The 22,073-nt window shown below is 43.0% G+C and overlaps 1 long non-coding RNA gene across 1 annotated transcript in view; it reads left to right on the top strand.

Annotated features, from left to right (window-relative positions):
- The first annotated feature begins 3,010 nt into the window (after positions 1-3,010).
- LOC122240387 overlaps positions 3,011-22,073 on the top strand; it is a 42,515-nt gene continuing 23,452 nt past the window's right edge. The window contains exons 1-3 of the long non-coding RNA XR_006220053.1: positions 3,011-3,433; positions 3,554-3,635; positions 12,139-12,224. This is a non-coding gene — a long non-coding RNA (uncharacterized LOC122240387). The remainder of the gene's footprint in view (positions 3,434-3,553; positions 3,636-12,138; positions 12,225-22,073) is intronic.

The raw sequence follows: 22,073 nt of genomic DNA, 5'->3' as shown, positions 1-22,073 counted from the left end.
GCTAACCGTCCACCGGCTAACGCAAGTCTCATGATGAGCTCAAGGTCAGAATGGAAGGAAACAACTGTAGGGGGAAGGCCAAGGTAGGCACTCTTAGACCTCAAACGAGTCTCTCGACTTGAATTTAAATCGTATGGTGAACAGAATGGTAAAAGTGGCTGGGTTACAGCTAAGCATCCTACCAACCGAGGCCCTTCGGTGACTTGTAATTCTAGAATTAGCCTAAAACCTCATTCAGAATACTGGATTGACCGCTTTGTGTAACTCTGACCAACTGAAAGAATGCAGTAATGCCAGAGACCAAGATATGCCACCCCCAAATATGCCATTTTGATATCAGAATTGTTTTAAACTGAAGACATTTGAATATAGCATCACAAATCACAAATCACCATATAGCATCACAAATCACAAATCTCTCTTGTTCTCCTAAAACTTCGTCATCCTAAAAAAAAAACGTCTTTTTTTTTCCATAGAAATGTTTTCTCCCTCTTTTTCCCCTATTAAGGTGTATGAGCCCCAATTCTAACCCCTTTAAGTAACTCCTCATCAAGCATGCCTCCGTGTATCCGCGTTGTGTGTGTAAATCATTTTTTTTTCTCCTGTTAATCTGTCTTTTTGTCAACTTAATTTGCAGGACTCAGTCACTCCACCTAAGTGAGTGCAGGAAAGGCTTTCCCCTCTCATACAGCACCATCTCTATGGCCCACCAGGTCAGGAACCATACTCTAAGAATGCCCTTGCTATTTAAACCATTTAAGTTGGAGTCTTCTGTTGCTCACAGCTACTAACATCCTATCTAATCGAATATTATGTTTGAGTTCCTTCTTGAACAACTAAAGGGAGATATCAAGGAAACAAATGGACATGTGAATCTATATTTGGAAACAGAGATAAGGGCAGGAGATAGATATTTGAAGGTCCTAGGCATACAGATGTTACTTAGAGTCATGTGACTAGACGAAACCACATCGGAAGGATTGTAAAAAGAGCAGAGAGCTCAAAATGGTGCCATGGGGCACTCAGATATTTAGAAGTTGAGCAGGGGAAAAGCTCTCAAAGAGACTCAGAGTGACCAATGAAGTAGGAGGGAAACCAGAACAGGGTGCTACCGAAGAACAAAGGGGGAAAAAAGGAATCTCAAGAGAAAAGAGGAGTTGGATTGCATTGAACATTTGTGAGAAATCCTGCTCTAAGTGCTTCGGGACCTACAGAGCTTCCTCTGTTCCAGAACCTCCACCCTTGCCCCCTATGCTCCAGGTTGCTGAACTTCCTCTTCCTCTGTGTCACATCTCAGGCTGTACTCTCCTTACCTCTGGCTTCACCTATGTTGCAACCTCCACATGAAACATTCGTCTCCCCTCTCCAACTCCTGCTGCTGTTCCAGGTCTCAACTCAGACACTGCTGCTTCAGATGTGGTTGTGGGGTCCCTACCCTATGCCCCCCAAGAACCCCACACTTCTCCTGTTGAATTTGTCTGGGCTGCCATAACAGAATCCTATAGACTGGGAAAATGGAGGCTTATTTTCTCACAGTTTTGGAGGCTAGACGTCCAACATCAAGGTGCCATCACTGTTGGTTTCTGGTGAGGACTCTCTCCTTGGCTTCCAGACGGCTGCCTTCTTGCTGTGCCCTCACGTGGCCTTTCCTCTGTGCGTGAATGCAGAGAATGCGGTGGTGTCTCTCTTTCTCATAAGGACATCAGCCCTGTAGGATGAGGGCCCCACTCTTAGGCCCTCACTTAGCTTTCCTCACCTCCTTAAAGGCCCGATCTCAAAAACAGTCCACTGGGGGTTCAGGCTTCAGCACGAAAATTGGTGGGACACCGTTCAGTTGATAACACCCATCGGACGCGTATTGGAAGAGAACTTGTCTCTGTTGGACTGTAAGTGCTGTGGAGCCAAGTCCAGGCAAAGTGTATATTCTATTTTCTATTATCTTCACATACCACGGTGCCTGGAGGTGCTAAAAATATTTACGGCCCAAATGAATGAGATCATGAATGCAGGGTCCACCTCTGCTATACCATCTGGCTAACCCACATAGCTAGCCAAGGCTTTACCCTAATTGGGAATTCTCCCAGGAGTGTCCCATTTTCAGTGCTCAGTAAAATCTCACCCATTTGGAATAAATGGAGGGAAGCCTAGTGTGAATTAGGGAGAAATTATAGGATTTTAAAAGTTTTGGTATTTTCGAGGAAGCTCAAAAAAAAAAAAAATACTGCTTTGTAATCTGTTCGCTGTTTGCCTTCAAACAAATGATATTACAATTGTTTCAAATGTGATGAAAACACCCTTTCTTTAGTAAATGAAGCAATCATCCCAAAATGAGTTTTTACTATCCTCTTACTTCGTAAATTCTACTTGCTACATACAGATGAGGTAAAGGTAAACTTAACCAGGCTTCCAAAAAAAAAAAGTGAGTCCCAAATTCAGGATTCCAAAGGTCTCTACACTTTAGGAAAGCTAAAAATGATGAGAAGAGGGGATTGCAGATGGGCTCAGAACTGCAGTATTTCAAAGCTCTGTCTTTTGCTATATAAAGTCAAAGTAGTGAGTTTGATTTATAGATATTAGGATACTATCTTTAGAAATAGGAAGTCAGCAGTGGTATATATATTCTCCTTCCCTTGAAGATTGCACACACTTTTTTTTTTTTAAGATACAAAGATGATTTGGGAGGATAGAGAGAAACTTGGTTTTGGGTTTTTTTTTAGGGTATCTCATTTCTAGGTTTTCCTAAACTCTAAAATACGTTAGGGGGGAAAATCTCTTAAGTTCCTAACCATTCACTGGTGGTAACCCTTCAAGGATGCCTTTCTTCCTTTTTCTAAAAATAGAATGTGTTTAGGTAAAGGCTGACTTGGGATGTAAATGACTAGTTGCAGTTAGACAGAGAGAGAGAAGGCACTCAGCTCCCGGAGGGTTCCAGCTTTCTCTGTGGGGCTGGATTAGGGCTATTATCCCAGTGGTTGCCTGGTGAGGCTCAGTGACATGTGACAAACAAGCTGACACGCAGCCCGTGCTGACCCAGACGGTACTAACAATAACACCCGGGCTGCCACACTCAGGCCTGCCCCTCCCTCCAACCAAGACCGTGTCAAGTGGAAACATGGCTCTGAGACGCGGCACAGACAATACCTCTGGCTTTAAGGACCGTCACACGGAGCCGAGTCCTTAAACAACTGTACAGCGTCACAGGGAAGGGACAGAGGCCGGGAAAGAACTACTACACTTGTCTAATTATTTCAGCGCAGCCCCAATGCAACGTTACCTTGACTACTTTGACCCTTGGCGTAAATGCAGATTTGTGGATATCTCCTATTCCATGGGCGAGTTCTTGTGATATCATAAAGAGGAACACTATGGCCCAGGGATTTGAAGAGATTGCCCAGAATCAATAACACCCAAAAGGAAAGAGTGCAGTGACCACGTGCGCCATGGGCGGATTCAGGGGTGGCCTCTTTGTTCGGATTTATTGATAATTGTTCTCAGAGAAAAAGCCTCTGGCAAAAGCCACCTTATAACGAGTATTTTTCTCTTTGGCCAACAGGCAGTTCCCTAACGTAGCTGTAGCCCGCAGGCCCTGAATTATGAAAAGAGCCTTCAATTTCATCACAATGCAGAGTTTGAAGGTAAGCATGACGCCATGTTTGAATTGAGAGAGTGTGAAGGTTTGGGGGGAGACCATTGGATCTGGTGGATATCTGTAGGTGAACGCAGTATCTTAAATGTCTGGATGCTCTTGACAAGGTCCAATTTGGCCCCGGAAGAAGATGATGAGTCCCTCTCAATCACAGAGTCTGAGATGATAAGAAGCACACTCTGGTCCTGGCAATAACCCACCGATAAGATTGCCTTTCCTTGTCCTGATGGGATAAGAAAGACCTTGGCACTCTTCAGGCACTCAGGCTGCCAGGATAACACTGATGTGCACACACACGCGCGCACACACACTCCAGCCTTACGTGTGCACCGGCCCAGCTTGCTGAAAACAGCAATCCTTGCTCTCCTTTGGCCTGGGACTCTCTCCTTCCTTCTCACTGAATTTATAGGCTGTGGAGACTGTTAAACTTATTTTTATTTTGCTCCTATCTGATAAATCAGAATCCCCTCTGGAGAGGAGCCTGTTCAATCAGCTTCCCCTTAGGAAATAGAGCATCAGTGCTTAGCCAGAGTATACTCACAAACGCCCCTAGGATTGATTTGCTTTCACAGTTTCCTGAATTTGGGCCTTAGTTTTTTCATTGTGTGGTGGGATTACAATCACTTCCTCACAGAATTGTTATGAGGCTTGAATAAGAGGAAACGATGTATATGACAGCTTTGTAAGCTGGGAGGGAGGGGCAGGCTGGGGGAAATAACCATCATTAAGAAGATCCATTGATCAATAGCCAAGTTTATTCATGTAGATATAAGAGGATTCTGGGAGCATGCATTCTCAGCCATTTTCTAGCGGTATGAACTTTAACAAGCTAATTAAATTCTTAAAGGCTTGATATTCTTACCTGTATTATTAAGAAAACAATGTCCACTCTTACCAAGCTATGGCAAGAGTTAAAAGGATAACTTCTTGGGGCGCCTGGGTGGCTCAGTCGGTTAAGCGGCCGACTTCGGCTCAGGTCACGATCTCACGGTCCGTGGGTTCGAGCCCCGCATCGGGCTCTGTGCTGACAGCTCAGAGCCCGGAGCCTGTTTCAATTCTGTGTCTCCCTCTCTCTGACCCTCCCCCATTCATGCTCTGTCTCTCTCTGTCTCAAAAACAAATAAACGTTAAAAAAAATTTTTTTTTAAAAAAAGGATACCTTCTTGCACTGCGATGCCTAACACATAGTGGAGGCTTTCTAAATGGTCGTTACGGCTGTTGTGTTCACCCGGAAGAAGTTATGGCTGTTGTGTTCACTGTACAAATAGAATATTTCTTTCTTCCCTAACTTGTTAGCGTCCTTCTCTGCTCAAGAATTGAATCCTGACCTCAGTTATTGCTATGAGTGTGTAAGACTGTGGCCAATGAGACTGATGTTTGGGGCATGAAAAGAAATAATTCACGGACTGCGCTCTGAACACTTTGTTTGCATTTATGTGAGGCTTAGTATTTCAACTTCCTAGATTGAAAACAGAAAAGGTACCAAGAAACTTAAAATAAAAGACGGGGGGAGGGGGCGCAAACCAAAACAACTAACGAACCTTCCTAGTACACAGTTTGCTAAATTTTCTGTCAATTTTGCGAGAGGTTGGGTTCTTTACTGACTCCAAGGTGAATGGGAAGAGTTATATATTAGGCCTACCAAATGATAAACTGTAACTTTCAACTTCTAAGTTTAGTAAAGGAAAAAAGCCCCCGAATTCTTTCAATAAATAAGGTAGCTCTCAGAGCCATATGATGGTCTGTTGAGAGAGAAAGAAGAAAAGAGCAACATCAGGAAGCAGTGGGTGAGCTACAGGGAAACAGTCTTCCCTAAGGTAAAGATCCCATCGTAGGACCCTGGGATATGGCCGTGTCCCATATTTGCACCCACATGCTTATGTGAGGCTACCTTGTCCCTCTTCTCACCGAAGTTACGTGAGACAGAACTAAACAAGTTCCTAGATGAACTTTTGCACATTTCTGCTGTTATTCAGCACCCAAAAGAAGCTGGTGGGCCTGGGGACCAGAGTCCCCCATGGCTGGGCTGACACTGGATTCCATTATATCCTCCAAAGAAAACAGGAGCTACTGTTGAGGTGAAATAGCAGAAACCAAGGAGGCAGGAGTTAGAATTGCAGTGGGCTGAAAAAAAAAAACAAAACCAAAAAACTGTAGCACCTCCATTCCCCAGGCTCAGAGCTCCTCTCTGTCTCTTTCTCTCTCACACGCACTGAAAGGTGATATCCGCTCACTCTTGCCAGGATAGTTCCATCTTGGTGCCATTTTTGTGAACGCAGATAACACGGCAGTGCAGCGTTGGGTGCTGCGAAACTTTGTCCAGGAACGTAGTAACCTGATGCCCAGTTTAGGAGTTTCTCTTTTAACAACCCTGAATAGCGCTTTCTTATTTGTCGCTTTGCAAACAAACATATGGAAAAGACCGAAAACACTGTAGAGACTGCAAATAGATCTCCCCTCCCACGCCAACCCGCATCACCGAATCCTGCGTAGAGAATGGCTCTGAGGCCATTTTCATGTCTGGTGGCGGTGTGGTCTATCAGAGAGGTTCACGGAGGGCTCTGAACGGGGAAGGAGGGAGACACGAAGAATGCATTTGCCATCTTCAAGCTGCAGCTGCAGCTGTATTAAATAGATGCCCAAAATAATCACATGTGCATAACAGTAGTGTTAGTGTCACCTAAAAATTAGCTCCTCTGCAGCATGTTCGTCTTTGGGTTATCGGTTGTTCTTCAAACAGACTTGCCCCACCTCCAGAAAGGTATCACCCCTAGGATTTTCTCACACTAAGCTTGCATTACTTGGAGTTTCTGCCCTATCTGGTTTGGGTGTTGTTGCTGCTATAATTCTCTCTCTCTCTCTCTGTCTCTCTCTCTGTATCTGCAAAATCTCACCTGAATTCCACTTCTGGGTTGGAGAAATACCTCTGGCTAGTTATGAAAGTTGATAACTCTTTATTTGAATCTCACACACTTTGTCCGTGATATCTTTCATTTAGGTTCACTTGGCTCAATTTATCCTGCGCAACCCTAACCAGATAACGAATCTGTGCCTCTAACTGTGCTTTTGCATCATTTCTCGAGGTAGTGATTTGTCTTTGGCACCTGCTCCCTTAAAGTAAGTCTAAGGTCTTTGGGTCCTTTAACACCACAAGCTTGCCCAAGCAACTGCCAAGGTAATGACTTCACTGACTACGGAATATTTTACCCCAGGCTCCAATAACCACAGCATCCATACTGGCCATCAATAATTCTCTGTGTGTTATTGTTCAGGTCCCGATTCCCAGGAGGGGCCACCCTATGATGCGGTGCAGGAAAGACCAGCTTCTAGGCAGACTGCCAACAAAAGTTCTTAAGAAACTGACCCATTTCAAACACGTCCCCTTACCTAATTAAAATGACTGCTACCTCTGAGGAAGAAGTCCTTTGAACCTTCAAGACCTTTTCAGACTCTTGCCTAACTTTGGGCAGGTAGCAGACAACAGCTTCAGTCCCATCTTAGGGCGGCCACAAGTGTAAGGAGGCAAAGAGGAAACAGAAGAGGGATTTGACAGGTGACAAAGATACCTTCCCTTGTGCCAAAACTCTCCTTGCTTTCCATCAGCTATGCCTCTGTTTGTCTCAAGTGCCAACCAACCCCGCACTGCTTTATGCATAGAGGCAGCCCAGAGGGGGCAGAAACCCTTCTTCACAAAGGGGAGAGAGTATATGGAGCTTGTTAGCTTGAAGGGGGAGAAATGAAAACAAAATAGTTTTGCGACTGTCACCTGCCCCTTTATATACATCTGGCTACATGAGTACACTCCTTCAGACTCTTTCTGGATGTCTTATTTTTTTTTAATGTTTATTTATTTTTGAGACAGAGACAGAGCATGTATGGGGGAGGGTCAGAGAGAGAGGGAGACACAGAATCGGAAGCAGGCTCCAGGCTCTGAGCTGTCAGCACAGAGCCCGACATGGGGCTCGAACTCATGGACTGTGAGATCATGACCTGAGCCGAAGTCGGATGCTCAACTGACTGAGCCACCCAGGCGCCCTGATGTCTTCTTATTTAAAAATGACAGTAACCATCTGATGGTGCCTTTATGGCCACCAAAAAAAAAAAAAAAAAAAGCATAAATTCATGGAAATGAATGAAAAATAGATTATCAAGCAAAAATTAAGCATGCACTTGGCAGATATCAGGGTGAGTAGCTCCCGGGTTGTCCAATGTTATTAAATTGATAAACAACTGTCAGAATGGAGAGTGAAATGGGTGACTAATTGGATCCCGAGAAAAATTAAGGTATATTTATTTCTCAGATAGATTTACCTTCCAGTCTTCCACGTGGGAAAAACATTTTGCTTTCTTTTCATTTTTTCAGCCACTTACGACAAGTACACAGTCTCGAATTCCCATGATAGGATTACACCACTATAAATAGACCTTGGAAACTCCACTCTGACTTTTAGACCCTGCCATTTACATTCAGGAATTTCCCCTCTCCCTTCCTGATATTTAAAAAGAGAAAAAATCTTTGCTATGCTCTTTTGGTCTGTGAGTTTCTCTTCTACATGGTTTTCCATGCTACATGATGAAAAGTCTGCGGAGGATCAAGAATGCAGAATTGTGTATCGTTTCTTAAAGTGAACAGAAGCCTTGGAATAAATGCCTATGTGTGATCCTCAGAGCCAGTCAATAATTCCAGGCACCTGCAGGCGGCAAACATAAATTTGATAATCTGAGAAAATCCTATTCTAACAACTGGCCTATTTAAATTAATTTACAGTGTGCTTAAATCATATATCCTATTCAAATTACAAACAAACAAATATGTAATGCTAACCATATCTCTGAGAGATGGGTTCATGTAGCTCCTACCCACTCAGAGGAGGTAGCTGTGGGCTTACCGAAAAGCTAACTTACCTTAAATTATGCAGATGTCGGGGCCCCTGGGTGGCTCAGTCAGTTGAGCGTCCGACTTCGGCTCGGGTCGTGATCTCGCGGTCTGTGGGTTCGAGCCCCACATCGGGCTCTGTGCTGACAGCTCGGAGCCTGGAGCCTGTTTCAGATTCTGTGTCTCCCTCTCTCTGACCCTCCCCCATTCATGCTCTGTCTCTCTCTGTCTCAAAAATAAATAAAGGTTAAAAAAAAATTTAAAAAAATTATGCAGATGTCTGCTTGGACACATTGATCTCACAGGATGGAATAAAATAAAAAATATCAGTTCATTGTAACCTGGTTTTAACGGGGCTCAATCGAACTGAAAGGGAAGAACGTGAATCACAAGAGACACAACTATTATACGAGAATCTATACCCTGAAACTTGAGTGTTAATAAAAAGGGGCTTTGCCATTGCTCTAAATTGGTGATGAATATTATTTTTAGAGACTAAATTTTTACTGTTCTTACTAGGTAATCTTAGTTTAAGAAACTCTTCAGTTGACATGCACATGTATGAACTGTGTGTAGAGATAGAATTCCACCCTACTATTCCTACACCCAGTGCCCCAGTGAGAATGTTTAATCCTGAGTATTTGGCACTAACTTGGTAGGCTAAATACATTGTTGTCAATACAGTAGTTGTATGTTAGATTGTAAACTCCCTCCAGACAAAATATAATTAATGTGCAGTCTAGAGGTGTATATTGTTTTGGTGACAATGATGGTTGGGTGTCTTCAATATTTTACCAGCTACTCCTATCAAACGCATTAAAAGAGGGGCGCCCAGGTGGCTCTGTCGGCTGAGCGCCTGACTTCATCTCAGGTCATGATCTCACAGCTTGTGAGTTCGAGCCCCCCATCAGGCTCTGTGCTGACAGCTCGGAGCCTGGAGCCTGCTTCGGATTCTGTGTCTTCCTCTCTCTCTGCCCCTAACCCACTCGCATTCGGTCTCTGTCTCTCTCAAAAATAAACATTAAAAAAATTTTTTTTAAAACGCATTAAAAGAGTTGTGATAATATGGCTTTAAATTTCTAGCGGACATAACTTTTAAAAAATTTTTTGACAATGTTAGTAGAAAAATCATCAAAGCCAGAAAATAGAATGAGCCCTGGAGTCAGCAATAAAGACAGGAAAATATTTCGTGGGGATGATACAAAGTGATTCCTATAGGCCCATTAATGCAAAAGGCCCAAGATTGGGATGAAGAAAGCATGAGTGGAGTCTTGTGAGGAAGCGATAGGATGGGAAATAAAAATCCTCTCGGTGTCTGAAATGAGGCAAGTCTAGGTTAAGAATGAGCATAAGGTTGTGTTTTTCTTCAGGGTGCTCTGGAATAAGGGGAGAAATATTGGTGTGCAGGTGCAGACCCCTGCACCTCGCATCCAAAACTGGACCAGTAGGTCCCCGTCAACAGCACGGGACCTATGAGCATAGATGTTACTGCTACCGTCTACTGATGTCACAGCTCGTGATGCCTGTGACCATGTGCCTTCTAAATACGTATGGGCTGCCCTCTGGTATATTCAGGTCTGGCCACTCAAGGCACACTGGTCGTATGGTAGACAGAAGAGGTCAATAAACCTCTGCACGTGGAGATCTAGGTTTTCATCCCCAGTGTTTTGACTCTGAGTGACATGAAGAAAGTGAGGAGTAGGTCCTCCTGGCGGGTTTTGCTGAATAGGAAGAACAAGTCAAACCAAATAAATAATGACCTCCCTTTCAGCAAGTTGAGGTATTCACTTCAAAGACACCAAAGCATCCTTCCCTGAATCCCTCCCATTCCTGCTCCAACCACAGTGGTTGCCTGTTTACAGAAATAACCCTGAAGGGAGGGGCTGGGAAATGAACATGACGGCTGCGGCTGTGGGCCGTGCTCGCTCGTTCCCCACAGTTGGGAAAGTCTTGGTTTCTCAAGAGTTCCGACAAATCTTGTGGCCTATGTTCCCGCTCCCGGGGTTCTCTTCAAGATCTGCTACTCCGTCCCTCAGTAATGGAGAGTCCTTCATATCCTTCCTGGGTTCTGACCTTCAAGTCTCACTTAGTATTGTGTCCCAGTGACCACATTTTAGGGATTAAGCATTCTGAAATGTAATTGTAAATCCTATTGCCAGGCACTCAAGAAGCCAGTCAGGTTAGTCTAAACTTTAAGAAATACACTCACCACTATCTAGAAAACAAGCAAGATATAAATACTCCAACGGCTAAATTTTGTCAGCTGGCTTTTTTTTTTTAATGTTTATTTTTGAAAGAGAGCAAAAGGGAGCAAGGGGGGGAGGTGCGGGGGGGGGGGGGAGACAGAACCCAAAAAAGCAAGCTTCTTGCTGTCACTGCAGACCCCGACATGGGGCTCGAACTCCTGAGCCGTGAGATCATGATCTGAGTCAAAGACAGATGCTCAACCAACTGAGCCACCCAGGCGCTCCTGGAGCTTTTTTTTTTTTTAATGGAAAAATTTTGTCTAGAACACCCCATATATGTATTTGATACTTTAGAATATTTCTAAAAAAAGAATAGTATTAATGCTAGGATGGCTATAAAAAAATTTTACAACCCTTTATTTCCCAGATTAAAAAAAAAAACAACAGACACAGAGATTAAGTGACTCGCTCAGGGTAATTATACTCCAAAATTCCTTTTAGGTTCTTATTTAATCAAATAAATTTAATAAAAATTGAAAACTCCAAGCCCGATATACATTTTATCAATAAGCCTATGGCTCTGACTTTTGTCACAGTGTGAAAACCACACTGTGCCTGGCGGATCCTTTCTGCTCAGGACGGTGTTTCCTCTCTTTCGTTCAGGAAACGGTCCTCGGAGTGAGCAGACCCTGCCCGCAGATGGTCACGGGGTAGGATTTTCCTGCTGCACAAAGAGAACTTGTAGACCCAAGAGAAGGATTCCTTCTAGATCAAGCCTTCCTGGAAAATTCCACTTTAATCCGTGAATCAGAGAAACACTGGAGACAGGCCCAGTCTTAAAGTATAGCAGTTCTTAACCACTGCTCAGTATGCCCACCTCGCATCTAGCAGGAGATGGCAGGGGAGTCCGCTAACAGACTCAGTCTTGCTTAAAACAGCTGCTGTCCCAGCCACTGTTTTCCTGGCTCTCCCAGGACTTGGAAAGGGCTTCAGGGAGGAAAAGGAAGCCCCCAGTGCCAAGCGTGGCATTTTCTAGGGACACTGAGCACATGGAGAAAGCAAGAGAGCCACAGTGGCCGCTCCTGTCCCCCTCCAACCTCACCCTCACCCCTACCTCTCCCACCCCCTCAAAGCTTCGCAGGAATTCTTTGGCTTCCTAATTTAACATCCTCCAGGGCGTCTGGCTGGCTCAGTCGGTGGAGCCTGTGACTCTTGATTTCAGGGGTTTAAGTTAGAGCCCCATGTTGGGTACAGAGATGCCTTAAAAATAAAAAGACAAACCTTTAAGGTAAAGAGATAAGATAACATCCAGAGAAATTCCCAGGGAGGCCACACCCCCAGTTATCTCTATTTTCCTTGCTTTCCCAACAATTACACAGAAGTTAAGAAAACCTTGAAATATTAATCACTGTTGTTTTCTTTCTTTCCAGCACTTCCTGACCTTTCCCCTAGTGGGCAGAAGTATCTACTTTGCAGAAGAACTAGCGTTGTTGTGACTGGAAGACTGGAAGGAAAGGTTAGTTTTCAGAAGTTTTATTTCCACTCAACACAGATCACAGATCTACCTATAACAATGGATATTTTGCTACTACACATACTGCTGCAATGAACTTGGACATACATTCCTTGCTCACTAGTCTATTCCTTGTGACAATTCCTATAAACAAACTTTGCTAGATCAGATCATATACATTCTTTTCAAGGCCTCTGATACATATGCCAAAATCGCGTCACCCCTCCCCCGCCCCCCAGAAAACTTGGCCTCATTTTCAACCTCACGACTTCATTAGAGTGCATTTAAAAAAAATTTTTTTTCAACGTTTATATCCACAAAGATTAGTGGTGGTCTCTCCAGGCAGGCTTCCTGCTCCCCGCCCCCCGCCACCGGTTCCCTTCCTGGCTGCGTGGGGGCCTCCCGCCCTCCCAGGACATGTCCCCGTCATCCCACGTGATCTTGCCCTGACCTGGGCAGTTGCCGAGCCTTCCCGAACTGCCCCCCACGTGGCCGGCCCTCTGTCCACAGTCCAACAGCACTCGCAAACTGGCAGGCGTTCGTGAAGGGGAAAGACCCAGCCTCGTAGGTCAGTGGACATGGGGTTGGAGTGGAGGAATTTACCCCGTAACACAACAAGCTGTAGGGATTCTGGATGGGCAGAGTATTTTTAAACAGCTCACCACCACAACAAAAGTTGCCAATGCCGGCCTTTCTAAATCCCAAAGAATTCTGGGAAGGTGCTTGCTAAGGTGGATTGTGACCCTGCAGCGGTGGTGGTATTTACTACTGGCCACCATTAATTGGTCTGTGCCAAGCCGGCAGTGTGTACTTCCAAAACATTGTTTTATTTCGTTTTCACGACAACCCAACTATCTTATGGATGGAGGAACAAAGACTCCAGTGCTTCTGACCTTGACCACCGGACAATGCTCCCTCCTAACGAGAATAAAGATACTACTTTCCCCAAATACTCTACTCCCTAAAATATATTTTTATGAAAGATTCTACTTTAAATAAATACAGGAAGCTGTACTTTTCATTAGAACTTGAAAGGTTCCCCCCCCCCCCCCCGGAGTAAAATAAAATCTGGCCTACCAGGTGGTTTAAGACTCAGCTTCTAAGTGGGCGAATACGTTCATTTAATACAAATGTGTACGAGGAAGGGTCTCCTTGGTCATCCAAATGAAGGCATAAGAATCAAAACTGATTCTTTAAGGGACTAGTGAAAGCAGCCATGAACCTTGACCTCCCCTTCAGGGCATGGAGGTCCTAGTAGCTTGTCCCGTACAGCAAACTGGTCCTGTCACCTCTCCCTGGACCCCCACTTGAGCAGTCCTGAGAGGCAGTAAGCTTTTGGAGAGTTTGGCTACTGGCAAGAAAGTGGCAAAGCAGACATGTTCCTCCTCAGTGTTCATGCCCCGTCCTTTCCAGGGAAATTTGCTGGGGAAGTCCCCTTCCATATCAGAAGTAAAGAGGACAGTTCTCCATGTGACCCCTCCCCTCTCAACACAGATTAGTGCAACAGAATGAGTGGGTAAACACTGACCAGGTCTTAAGGCTAATTTTAGGAGGTTTTAGGTTATTTGCCAATTAGGTCCTTTGATTCATTTCCCCCCGTGTGCGCAAAGCAACATATTTCTGCATCATTTAAGAGAAAAGAGAATTAGTGTGAGCTGCCGACAGCTGGCTGACAACCTTGAGCCCTGGGTGTGTTGGCACTGATCCAGATTTCACATGAGGAGTTCGTTTTTGGTTAGTCAAAAAAGGGAAGGGGTTGGCCCAGATCCTGTTTCACACATTCAGGAGCAAGGATTCGCCATTCCCTTCAGAAATGGCTGGAGGGTGGCTCTGCAGGTGCACTTGTCTCTCCACCTGATACAAAAAGGACCGTTCAGCTGTCTGGGTTCTTCCTCCGACAAGTCTGTGCTTCAGTGCAGCAATTACACCAAGCAAAGGTTAATTCCCCTTTTTCTCCAAATCCCCTTTTATAAAGATCTATTATGTCTGCAGATTCCAGATTTTTTCTTAAGCTTCTTTTTCTTCCTCATGAATCCTACTCACCCTCACTTCGAGGTTAGTTTTTAGACTGAGGCCGAGTTTACTAGCACAATCAAGACCTTCATATTTGTTGGAGAATGAAATCCTCTTAGTTTCCCAATCTGTGAGTCACCATTTCAGAATAATAAAAATTTCATGTTTCAAAATGGTCCTAGCCTTTCTTATTTTCAATGTAACAAGTAATAAATGCAAAAAAAAAAAATTAATTGGGATAGAAAAAAATCCTCCCAAATCCCACCACTGGAGAAGACTAACCACCATTAACATTTTAATGTCTATGATTTTCATTATTTTTTCCCCCCACAAATTACAAGCTATTAATAATTTGATTTTTTTTTTTTTACATTTTGGATGTTAGATGAAAACAGAATAGATAAATGTCACTGTTTTTAAGAGGGGCAGAATACTGCAAAATATTAACATGCTTTAATCTACCTATAACAATGGATATTTTGCTACTACACATACTGCTGCAATGAACTTGGACATACATTCCTTGCTCACTAGTCTATTCCTTGTGACAAGTCCTATAAACAAACTTTGCTAGGTCAGATCATATACATTCTTTTCAAGGCCTCTGATACATATGCCAAATCACGTCTCCCCCCCCCAGAAAACTTGGCCTCATTTTCAACCTCACTGACTTCATTAGAGTGCATTTAAAAAAAAATTTTTTTCAATGTTTATTTTTGAGACAGAGACAGAACATGAACAGGGGAGGGTCAGAGAGAGAGGGAGACACAGAATCTGAAACAGGCTCCAGGCTTTGAGTTGTCCGCACAGAGCCCGATGCGGGGCTCGAACTCACAGACCACGAGATCATGACCTGAGCCGAAGTCAGACTCTTAACCGACTGAGCCACCCAGGTGCCCCTAGGGTGCATTTTAAAATCCAACTCTCACAAATACTAAGTAAAATAGGTCTTTTTAAAATTTTTGCTCATTTGAGAGAGAAAAAAAATGGTACCTCCATGCTTTTTTTAAAAAAAATTTTAATTCTAGTATAATTAATATACAGTGTTATGTTAGTTTCAGGTGAACAATACAGCAATTGAACACTTGTATACGTTACTCAATACTCATCATGCCAACTGTGCTTTTAATCCCCTCCACCTCTTTTACCCATTCGCCCACCTGCCTCCCCTCTGGTGGCCATCAGTTTCTTCTCCATAGTTAAAGAGTGTTTTTTGGTTTGTGTCTTTTTTGTTTGTTTTGTTTCTTAAATTCCATGAGTGAAATCATGCGTTATTTGTCTTTCTCTGACTTATTTCACTTGGCGTTTTACTCTCTGGATCCACCTATGTTGTTGCATATGGCAAGATTTCATTTTTTATGGCTGGGTAACATTCTATTATATATATACCACATCTTATTTGTCAGTTCTATGGATGAATAGACACTCAGGCTCCTTCCATAATTGGCTGTTGTAAACAATGCTGCAATAAACATAAGAGTGCATGTATCTTCTCGAACTGGTGTTTTTGTATTCTTTGGGTAAAGAGTAGTGGCATTACTGGATCATATGGTCATTCTATTTTTAATTTTGGGGGGAAGCTTCATACGGTTTTCCAATGTGGCTGCACCACTTTGCATTCCTGCCAGCAACGCAAGAGGGTTCCTCTTTCTATATATCCATACCAATATCTGTTGTTTCTTGTGTTGTTGATTTTAACCACTCTGACTGCTGTGAGGTGATATCTCAATGTGGTTTTGATCCGCATCTCCCTGATTAGTGATACCGTGCATCTTTTCATGTGTCTGTTGGCCATCTGTATGTCTTCTTTGGAGAAATGTCTGTTCACGTCTTCTGCCCATTTTTAAATTGTGTGTGTGTGTGTGTGTGTGTGTGTGTGTGTGTGAAGTTGTATAAATTCTTTATATATTTTTGATACTAACCCTTTATCTGATATGTCATTTACAGATACCTTCTTCCATTCAGCAGGGTGTCTTTTAGTTTTGTTTATTAGTTCCTTTTCGGTGCAGAAACTTTTTATCTTGATGCAGTCCCAATAGTTTATTTTTGCTTTTGTTTGCATTGCCTCAGGAGACATATGCAGGAAAATGTTGCTATGGCCAGTGTCAAAGAGGTTACTGTCTGTGCTCTCTTCTAGGGTTTTTATCAGGATTTTTCACGTCTCACAATTAGGTGTTTAATCCATTTCAAGTTTATTTTTGTGTATGGTGTAAGTGGTCCAGTTTCATTTTTTGCATGTAGCTATCCAGTTTTCCCAGCTCCATTTGGGAAAGAGATGGTCTTTTTCCCACTTCTCATTCATGTCTCCTTTATCAAAGATAATTGACCATAATATCATGGTTTTATTTCCAGATTCTCTATTCTGCTCCATTGATCTATGGGTCTATTTTTAGCTAGTATCATAGTATTTTTGATTACTATAGTTTTGTAGTATATCTTGAGATCGGGGATTGTGATACCTCCAGTTTTGTTCTTTTTTTCCAAGATTGCTTTGGCTATTTGGGGTCTTTTGTGGTTCCACACGAATTTTAGGATTATTTGTTCTAATTTTGTGAAAAATGCTGTTGGTGTTTTGACAGGGATTGTATTAAGTCTGTACATTGCTTTGGGTTGTGTGGACATTTTAACAATATTTGTTCTCCCAGCCCACGAGCATGGACTATCTCTCCACTTGTTTTTGTCATCTTCAGTTTCTTTCATCAATGTTTTTATAGTTCTCAGAGTACAGGTCTTTCCCTTCCTTGGTTAAGTTTATTCCTAGATATTGTTTTTGGTGCCATCGTAAATGGGACTTTTTTCTTAAATTCTCTTCCTGCTATTTCATCATTAATGTATATAAATGCAATGGATTTCTATATATTGATTTTGTATCTTGCAACTTTATTGAATTCATTTATCAGTTTTGGAAGGTTTTTTTTTTGGTGGAGTCATTAGGGTTTTCTATGTCTAGTACCATATCATCTGCAAATAGTAAAGGCTTTACTTCTTCCTTACCAACTTGGATGCCTTTTTTGCTTTTTCTTGTCTGAGTGCTGTGCCTAGGACTTCCAGTACTATATTGAATAAAAGTGGTCAGAGTAGACACCCTTATCTTGTTCCTGATCAGTTTTTCGCCATTGAGTATGTTAGCTATGAGTTTTTTATATATGGCCTTTATCAGGTTGAGGTGTATTATTCCCTCTCAACCTAAGTCACTGTGTCCTTGTTGATTTTCTGTTTGAATGAGCCATCCATTGATGTAAGTAGAGTGTTAAAGTCCCCTATTATTTTATTACTATCGATAATATTCTGTTTGTTTGTTATTAACTGCTTTATTTATTTGGGTTCCTCCATCTTGGGTGCATAAATGTTGATAATCGTCTATATCTTCCTATTGGATCGTTCCATTTATTATTATGTACTGTCTTTCTAAAGAAAGACTAAAGACTCTTGTTACAGTCTGTTTTAAAGTCTATTTTATCTGATGTAAGTATTGCTACTCTGGCTTTTGCACTTCCATTCGCATGGTAAATGCTTTTCTGTCTGTTCCCTTTTCATCTGCATGTGTCTTTAGGTCTGAAATGAGCCTCTTGTAGGCAGCATGTAGATGGGTCTTGCTTTTTTATACATCCTATCACCCTATGTCTTTCCATTGAAGCACTTAGTCCCTTTACATTCACAGTAATTATTGATAGCTACATACTTATTGCCATTTTGTTACTCGTATGGTTGTTTTTGTAGTTCTTCTCTGTTTCTTTCTTCTCTCACTCTCTTCTCTCGTGGTTTCTTGGCTTTCTTTAGTGATATACTTGGATTTCTAAATGATAGCCTTGACAGATAGAGTATTCTTGGTTGCAGATCTTTTTTTTCTCTCAGCACTTTGAATATATCATGCCACTCCCTTCTGATCTGCAAAGTTTCTACTGAAAAATCAGATGATCGCCTTGGAGAATTCCCTTTCCACGTAACTGTTTTCTTTCGCTGCTTTTAAAATTCTCTTTTTATCGCTACCTTTTGTCATATATTTTTTTAAGATTTATTTATTTTTGAGACAGAGAGAGACAGAGCATGAACGGGGGAGGGGCAGAGAGAGAGGGAGACACAGAATCCGAAGCAGGCTTCAGGCTCTGAGCCGTCAGCCCAGAGCACAACGTGGGGCTCGAACTCACGGACCGCCAGATCGTGACCTGAGCTGAAGTCGGACGCTTAACCGACTGAGCCACCCAGGCGCCCCACAATTATTATGTGCCTTGGTGTGGACCTCCTTGAATTGATTTTGTCGGGGGCTCTCTGTGCTTCCTGGATCTGGATTTCTATTTCCTTCCCCAGATTTAGAAGATTTCAACTACTATTCCTTCAAATAAAGTTTCTGCCCCTTTTCTCGCTCTTCTCCTTCTGGGATCCCTATCATTACACTTCATGGTGTTGCTGAGTTCCTTTAGTCTATTTTCATTTATTATTACTATTTTTTTCCTCTCACCTGTTCAGCTTGATTGCTTTCCACCCGGTCACTGATCCATTCTGCTTTCTCTGGTCTACTATTTATTCCCTCTAGTGTATTTTACATTTCAGTTATTGAGTTCTTCACCTCTGATTGGTTCCTTTTTATGTTTTCTCTCTCCTTGTCGATGTCTCACTGAGGCTCTCCACTATTTTCTCAGTCCATTGAGTATCTTTATGACCATTACTTTAAATTCTCTGTCAGGCATATTAGTTATCTCCATTTCATTTAGCTCTCTTGGGATGTTGTCCTGTTATTTCATCTGGGACATAGTCCTTAGTCTCCTCATTTTGTCTCACTCTCTGTGTCTGTTTCTATGTCACTTGCTTTTGAAAGTAGTGGCCTTATGAAAAGAAGAAGTTCCTGTAGTGCCCTGCAGTACAGTGTCCCCTGTTCACCAGAGCCTGGCACTTCAGGAGCATTTCCTGTGTGTGTTATGTGCACCCTACTAGTGTGGCTGAGCCACGTTTTCCTTCAGCCCAGTCATCTACAAAGGCTCTCTTTGCCTATTGGCAGGGTTTGGTCCCTGTGCTGTCAGTAGGCCAGTCCGAGGCCTCCCCCTTGGGCTTGAGTTGAGTCAGAAAAGGCATTTGCCAGAGCTAGATGCTTTCCCTGGGTTATCCCCCCGAGAAGCTTTCATTGGTGGCCATGACCTGGAGTCAGACCACATGTCTTCCCCCAGTCCAATGCTGGAGCTACAGTTGGATTGGTGTGTGTGGTTATCTTCCCCTCTCCATTTTGGAGTGGCGCTGACCCTTGTCGAGGCTGCTTGCACACTGCCAGGCTTATGGCACCCCTTCGGATAGACTCCTGCCAGTGGCAGGTCTATAGAAAAAAGGCAGGGTCAGAGCTGTGATGCCAGCAAGGTTCATGCTGGTCTGCTATGGAGGGGGTTCTGCAGTCACCCAGGAAGACTCCTGCTGAGGCCAGGAGGGAGGAGGCCAGTCTGCAGGAGAACACAGGGGCAGAACACATCGTTAGCAAACTAGGTGGAGAGTTTTTGTGCTAAGCTGGTTCCCATGGGTGTCTGTGTATCTAGGCTTGGGGGTAAGGGAGGGAAATGGCACTTGCCAACTCCTCTGTTCTTAGGTCTCCCAAGGATCCCTGCCTCTCTAACACAAACTCTTAGATCGGTAAGTAAATCTCCCTCCCGTATACTCCAGGTATTTTTCAAATTGCTTCTTCTAAGCTATATCTTTCTTGGACCGTTTGTTTTGCTCCTTAAGGACAGGGACTCAGTTTCCTCTCACCATCCCTGGTCTCACAGAGATAAGCCCGCTGATTTTTAAGCTTCCAGGTGGTAAGCCCCACTGATTATAAGAACTCAAGAAGTTAAGCCTCTCTGTTTTCAAAACCAAATGTTAGTGGTTCATCGTCCCTATGCAGGTTCCCCATGCCTGGGGTGCCTGGGGTAGGGTATGCTCCTCCCCCTTCTCTTGGCCTGTGACATCCCTCCCTCCAGCAGACAGTCCCATGGGTCCCTTTAGTTCCCAACTGTATCTCAATTCTTTGTGGCCTCTTCTCTACATTTTGCTCTGGAGAGTCTGTTCTGCCAGTGTTTGGGTTGTTTTCTGGGTTATTTACACTGATGTAGGTGTTATGTAGGTGTAACCATGGGACAAGGTGAGCTTAGGGTCCTCCTACACTGTCATCATCCCTGAGAAGTTTGTGGGGTTTATTATTATTATTAACAAGGTTTTCATATGCTAATAACTGTTTGTACTTTTTTTTTTTCTTTTTTGCATTGTCTATTCTCTTGTGCTCATTTTTCTTTTGGGATATTCATATTTTCCTTCCTGATTGTAGGAACTCATTACACACAAAGATGACATTTTCTAGACTGTATTTCAGGGAATTAATTGCACTTTGAGATGTTAATAGGTGTGTTGAGGGGAGGAAAAGACTTCCATGGTCAGATTTAACACATCATTTCCTAAGCTTAGTTGACCATCAAACATTTTCTTCTCCTCCTCCTCCTCTTCCTTCTTCTTCTCTCCCCGCGCCCCCCCCCCCCCCCAACAGAATACCCTCTGGCATCATTCAGGACACGAGTGTTCTGGGCAATAACATTTGAGAAAATGTTCTATGTAAGATATTAATGCTTTATGTGTTAGGTATGTGGCATGATTTTTCCCTATTACCGTTTGTCTTTTACTCTGCATGTTTTTTTCCATACACTGTTTAATTCATGTATTGAAATCTCTCCGTATTTTCCTTTGCCGTTAAGTAATTTAGAATATGGAGCCTGAAGTCACAACTATTTGCTTTGAATCCTGGCACCATTACTTGTGGGGATCTTGGGAGAATTACTTAACCTCTCTATGGCTCAACAGTATCATTGAGAAAATGGGAAAAGTACATATAAGTACCTATAAGCTTTTGTGAGGATTAAATCACTTAATACAGATAAAGCTTTAGAATTGTTTTTGACACAGAGTGTCATATAATGATGATGAGTTATTTTTTGGATGATGGAGAAAGTCTTTCCCCATTATACATGTTGTAAAAAAAAAAAAAACTATTCAGGGGCGCCTGGGTGGCTCAGTTGGTTGAGCGTCCGACTTCGGCTCAGATCACCATCTCGCGGTCCGTGAGTTTGAGCCCTGCGTTGGGCTCTGTGCTGACAGCTCGGAGCCTGGAGCCTGTTTCGGATTCTGTGTCTCCCTCTCTCTCTGACCCTCCCCCGTTCATGCTCTGTCTCTCTCTGTCTCAAAAATAAATAAACGTTAAAAAAAAAACACAAAAACTATTCATGGTATTGTTTTGGAAGTTAGTATTTTTATGGAAATTAATATGGGTATTAGCTATAAAGCAAAGAGTTTACTTTTTCCCCCAGTGGTTAAGTTTTTCCAACACCATACGTTGATAACGTTTCCCTTTATCATTTACTGTTACTTTTTCTAGATTTTTCTCTCCTGATCAGTCTGTTCTGATGCCAAGACCCCTGCTTTCCTATTTCCTTTCAGAAAAGTCACAGCTACGTTGGCCGGAATCGAGAGCACATGTTGGATTCCCTCTTAGAGTTGCCCCAGGAGACACTTGGGCAGGGTGTGAGGGACCTTGAAAGTAGGATTTGGTTTTCTAGGATGCAGATGGGAAAGATAGGCCCCACGGGCCTTTGATTTTAACTGTTACCGTGCCTGCCAATACTCATGTTCTGCTGAGGCCTAGTTGGGATTATAGCCTGTTGGATTCCCTCAGGAATGTTTGAACCCTGTGTTCATTCTATCACAGAAAAATTAGTGTCTTCAAATTCCATCTGGTCTTTCTCCTTCCTGTGGCCTCAGCCACGTAGCCTCTAAATTACTAGGAAAGATGTGAGAGGAAGGAGATACTAACCTGATCCATCCCAGGTGGTG

Source organism: Panthera tigris, chromosome B4 (genome assembly GCF_018350195.1).
Source record: "Panthera tigris isolate Pti1 chromosome B4, P.tigris_Pti1_mat1.1, whole genome shotgun sequence".
Classification (NCBI taxonomy): Eukaryota; Metazoa; Chordata; class Mammalia; order Carnivora; family Felidae; genus Panthera; species Panthera tigris.
The sequence above is the reverse complement of the archived record's forward strand: the minus strand, read 5'-3'. Positions and strand labels throughout refer to the sequence as shown.